This window comes from Macrosteles quadrilineatus, unplaced genomic scaffold (assembly GCF_028750875.1).
Source record: "Macrosteles quadrilineatus isolate MER2022 unplaced genomic scaffold, UCM_ALF_1.0 Scaffold_3__2_contigs__length_128488019, whole genome shotgun sequence".
In the NCBI taxonomy this organism is placed as follows: Eukaryota; Metazoa; Arthropoda; class Insecta; order Hemiptera; family Cicadellidae; genus Macrosteles; species Macrosteles quadrilineatus.
The window spans coordinates 72,804,018-72,810,014 of NW_026542596.1; the positions used below are offsets into that span (position 1 = coordinate 72,804,018).

A 5,997-nucleotide genomic window follows, 5' to 3' on the forward strand; every position below is an offset into this window, starting at 1 on the left:
GGCCGCTTGGTCTAGGGGTATGATTCCTGCTTTGGGTGCAGGAGGTCCCGGGTTCAAATCCCGGAGCGGCCCTAGCGTTTTGGTTCATAAAAATGTAATGTGCTGTATATTCTCGTAACAGTTAAGTTTCATCGACTTGACTTTTTGTTTAATTAACTTGGGAAAACGTGTGATGTACGTGGGAATGTAAATTATTTTTTGACATTTAACAACGCCCCCAAATACAAAGTAGAGCCCCTAAAACATTTAATGTCAATGCAAAATTAACTTTTTTACCTTCCCATTGGTCAAATTAATTACAGCCTCAGGTTAGTAGCCTGTCAAGTCATTAACTCTAAAGCATGACTGTTGATAAGCTACTGAGCAAGGATTATGCACATATCGTGAACCAAAATGTGTACATACACAGAATGGAGCTTGAAATCAATTCGGATTATGCTGAAGTCATGATATTCCCTATAAATTGATGAGATAATGCATGATAATGAAACTAAGTTACTAAGCATTTAGTATGTTTTGGTCGATATTTATTTTATTGGGTTGGGATTAAATGTTCAATGGTGTAAATTTCCAATTCCTTGGATGGAACGATCGAGAACTTGATGTTCATGGGTGGTTGCGGTAGGTATTAGGTATTAGTAATTATGTAGCCTCATTGTAGGAACAACGACAAGCTTCTTCAATGACAGGTGATATCATTTGCTAAGTAAATATTATAAGAAGATAGCGCTGCGTTTAGAACTGCTAGCAAATATGGCCTTGCAGTCATTGTACACTAGTTAAAGTTTAGTGAGGGTTTTTATTTATTATATTTATACAGTATTGTATTTTATTCCTCTTGTAGCTTGTCAGACTGTGTAAGGGAGAATATGAACCCTGACTTTAATATAAGATCGGAGATATTTTTAGTTTTTAATCAATCTCAGTTTTTTTCTTGTTTCTAGTTCATCCATCCGATTTCACTCCTATATTACATTTGTTAAATAGTTGGCAATGATGAAATGGTAATCTAGTTCCATAAACGAAGGTCACAATTAATTTAAATTGAACGGTGGTGACTTGGGACAAAATTTTTGTGTGTGAGTTATTATTGTGTCGTTCAACTTTCATTAACCTTCCACCATTTCCCATAATGCATTCGCCCAATATAAGTTTCAAGGGCTGATACTATTGCATCCACCTTTTTTTCCGACCATATTCGCTTCGCCAAAAATCTCTTTGAAATTATAAATTTTCTTTACTGCCGTGCATTTAGAATGCATTGTGGTTTTGAGGATATTCGTAGTGAAAAATGGCAATTATTAAAAAAATACCTTCACTTTCCAGCCAAAAACGAACGAGACGTCAATATCAACATTTATTTACCATAGTTAAAGGTAAGGGAAGAAAAACAAAACTTAGACAATATTATAATTTTTAATCCTTCCTCCTCCAATGCTGAACTCCCCTGTGTTGTAGAGTCAACTACATTGGATCATGTTATAAATTAAACACAATTATTATCATACATTACAAATTGCATTCCTCAAACTGGGTCTACGTAATAAATATGGTCACATGAAAAAATACACTTGATAAAACCAACTAACTAATTTGCCGTCATGTAGGTTGACGTCTAGACAATCTCGAGGTGGATAAGAAAATAAAATTGTTAATTAATTCGAGCAGCCTCCACTTTACATGATTCCTATAATTATCGCCGCCATTTAATGAACAGTTCGCGTTTATAACCACGTGTGGCGTGTGTGTCGACAAATTTCGTTTTATCGCATTTTATGTTGAGGTTTTGCTAAGCGGTAAGATTTAAAATGTAAAACACGCTTTGTTTCCATACAAAAGTGTCGCATTAATATTCTCAACTAAGTTTGATTGTTGAGTACATCTATATTTTAATTCAATTTAGATAGGGGAGGAAATATATTCGTTTCATTTAGAAAAAGTCACCAGTTTATTTTCACCTAATAGAATAGTAGTTTACGCAACGATTGCGAAAAGATAGTGTACATGAAACGAGGAGAAAAAACTTCTACAAGTGTCTACTATTTACGCGAGTTGCGTATTACTTTACCTACGACAGTGTTTTTATTACTAAAAATCACTACTCATAGCTTCTAGGAGAGGTTATGTTTTCGTTTATAACCTCTCATTGCCATTAGTGATGCAACGAAACATTGTACCAAACACTCAACAATTGAATTGGTCTGAACAGCTGATTAGTTAAAGTTCGAATCATTACGATTTTACTTCTTCTCTCTCTATCCTCGATCTTCATTGGTCCGTTACCCGTGTTGTTATGAGTAAAACCTGTATATCTATGCTGTTATGAAATTAAACAATGCTGTTATGTGAAACTTTTCAATAAGAACTGAACTGAAAACTGAAATGGCTACGAAAACTGAAATGGCGCTCGGCGGTTTTGCCGGTAAGTGTGTCCCTGGCCTTACACAGTCTGACAAGCTACAAGAGGAATAAAATACAATACTGCATGAATATAACAAATAAAAATCCTCACAAAACTTGAACTAGTGTACAAAAAGCGGTCGTTGGTAAAAAATTTGTTAAATTAAACATTTAAAAAAAATTGCTTTTGAAGCCTTTAAACGAAATGGAGGATCCAATTATATGGAAACACCCGATCGCTTCTAGTCTAGTAATTCTCAATACTGTCCGTGATCCAGCCAGCGTCAATCGCTAATGATTTCTATAACGAATGGTTGGTTGGAAATTTAAATAAGTGTTTAGAGAATTTATTGATAAACCACCATGTTTAAAACCGCGGAGAAGCAAAACGCTCCTTCTCTGTATAGTTATATAAATTAAATGTAATAGTAGTTTACGCAACGATTGCGTTAAGTTGGTCTTTACGACACGAGTAGAAAATTTAAGGCACGAGCCTTGGCGAGTGCCTTAAAAACTTCTACGAGTATCGTAAAGACTATTAACGCGAGTTGCGTACACTACTTTACCTACGACAGTTTTTTAATTACTAACAATCTGGTTTTTAGTTACTAACAATCACTACTCATAACTTCTTAGAGAGGTTATGTTTTCGTTTATTGTCAGTGCCACTGAAAGTGATGCAACGACTTATTGTATAATCAGCTGATTTCATGTAATCACGTGTTTGTAAAACTTCGTTAAATAATAAGTTACCTTTTTCAGGGAATAGGTTCTGCTAGCAGCATTCCTACCATAAATACTGTATCAGGTACAATTAGGGAAATATTGCATTTAATATTTTTTTTTTTTTTTTACAACTGAATGATTATAGTGAAAGAGTTAATTTACAGTTAGATCTCAGCATCGAATATTATAGAATATTATAAGCAGTTTGTGCTCTCATTTCCATCTCGTCGACTCCACTTTCACTAAATGACATTTTAAAAACAGTATAGTCTACCTTCCTTTAACTTCCACCAACTTAGGTTAAGAATACGCGAGTTTGAACAGGAACAAGTAAGAGGTCCGTGAAGTTGGCGTACCCATATTAGCGTATCCACTTTTGATCATACCAATCGTTAGTTCATCGTTAGTTCTCGATAGTTCCCAAATTTTGTCTTTAGTTCTCAAAAAATAAAAAAGTTATAACCGATAATAAGTGGGTACGCTAACTTCACACTTCCGGGTTCTAGCGCGCGCCGTTTTCTGATGAGAAATGTTTACATCTATATATCAATCGTTAGTTCTTCGTTAATTCTCGATAGTTCCCAAATTTTTTCGTTAGTTCTCAAAAAATAAAAAAGTTACGAGGCATACAAAGTGGGTACGCCAACTTCACAATTATAGAATTTCCAGCGGGCACACTTTTTTTAATAAAAATGCTTATATCTATATACCAATCGTTAGTTCTTCGTTAGTTATCGATAGTTCTCTAATATTTACGTTAGTTCTCAAAAAGTAAAAAAGTTACGAGGTATACAAAGTGGGTACGCTAACTTCACAATCATAGAATTTCCGGCGGGCACCGTTTTCTGACTATAAATGCTTATATCTATATACCAATCGTTAGTTCTTCGTTAGTTGTCGATAGTTCTCAAATATTTACGTTAGTTCTCAAAAAATTAAAAAGTTACGAGGCATACAAAGTGGGTACGCCAACTTCACAATTATAGAATTTCCAGCGGGCACACTTTTTTGAATAAAAATGCTTATATCTATATACCAATCGTTAGTTCTTCGTTAGTTCTCGATAGTTCTCCAATATTAACGTTAGTTCTCAAAAAATAAAAAAGTTACGAGGCATACAAAGTGGGTAAGCCAACTTCACAATTTTAGAATTTCCAGCGGGCACAGTTTTTTGAATAAAAATGCTTATATCTATATACCAATCGTTAGTTCTTTGTTAGTTCTCGATAGTTCTCCAATATTTACGTTAGTTTAAAAAAATAAAAAAGTTACGAGTCATACAAAGTGGGTACGCAAACTTCACAATCATACAATTTCCAGCGGGCACAGTTTTCTGACTATAAATGCTTATATCTATATACCAATCGTTAGTTCTTCGTTAGTTCTCGATTTTTCTCAAAAACGTACCCTCAGATATTTTTTCAAACGTTCACAGCATCGTTCTTAAACAGTTTCGAAATACGCCAAGTACAGAACAGCAACTCGCCGAATCGCGAGTAGTATGACATCAAATGCTCGTGCTCGTGTTTTCCGTTCATTGCCGGTATTTTTGCACACATCAAAGTGAACGAATATTTTTGCCATTCTCGAAACGAACAGTTGGTGGGAAAACAACACATGTGTGTAGACACATGTAGATATAGATACAAGCATTTTATAGTCAGAAAACTGTGCCCGCTGGAAATTGTATGATTGTGAAGTTTGCGTACCCACTTTGTATGCCTCGTAACTTTTTTACTTTTTGAGAACTAAGGTAAATATAAGAGAACTATCGAGAACTATCAAAGAACTAACGATTGGTATATAGATAAAAGCATTTTAATTCAAAAAACTGTGCCCGCTGGAAATTGTATAACTGTGAAGTTAGCGTACCCACTTTGTATGCCTCGTAACTTTTTATTTTTTGAGACCTAACGTAAATATTGGAGAACTATCTAAAACTAACGAAGAACTAACGATTGGTATATAGATATAAGCATTTTTATTCAAAAAAGTGTGCCCGCTGGAAATTCTATAATTGTGAAGTTAGCGTACCCACTTTGTATGCCTCGTAACTTTTTTATTTTTTGATAACTAACGTTAATATTGGAGAACTATCGAGAACTAACGAAGAACTAACGATTGGTGTATAGATATAAGCATTTATAGTCAGAAAACGTTGCCCGCTGGAAATGGTATAACTGTGAAGTTAGCGTACCCACTTTGTATGCCTCGTAACTTTTTTATTTTTTGAGAACTAACGTAAATATTGGAGAACTATCGAGAACTAACGAAGAACTAACGATTGGTATATAGATATAAGCATTTTTATTAAAAAAAGTGTGCCCGCTGGAAATTCTATAATTGTGAAGTTGGCGTACCCACTTTGTATGCCTCGTAACTTTTTTATTTTTTGAGAACTAACGAAAAAATTTGGGAACTATCGAGAATTAACGAAGAACTAACGATTGATATATAGATGTAAACATTTCTCATCAGAAAACGGCGCGCGCTAGAACCCGGAAGTGTGAAGTTAGCGTACCCACTTATTATCGGCTATAACTTTTTTATTTTTTGAGAACTAACGACAAAATTTGGGAACTATCGAGAACTAACGATGAACTAACGATTGGTATGATTAAAAGTGGATACGCTAATATGGGTACGCCAACTTCACGGACCTACAAGTAAGATCAACAATTAAAATTGTTGATCAGCTGATTAGTTGACGTTCGAAGCATTACAATTTTAATTCTTTTCTCTCAATACTTGAACCTCATTGGTCCATTACCTGTGTTGATATGAGAAAAACTATGCTGATATGAAATGAAACTATGCTGATATGAAAGTAAACAGCTGTTAAGTGAAACTTTTCAATTCTAAGAACTGAAC

The 5,997-nt window shown here is 34.5% G+C and overlaps 1 non-coding gene across 1 annotated transcript; it reads left to right on the plus strand.

The window, feature by feature from the left end:
* Positions 1 to 72, plus strand: Trnap-ugg (transfer RNA proline (anticodon UGG)). The gene has a single exon. It is a non-coding gene; the product is annotated as a tRNA-Pro (tRNA).
* Positions 73 to 5,997: the final 5,925 nt, after the last annotated feature.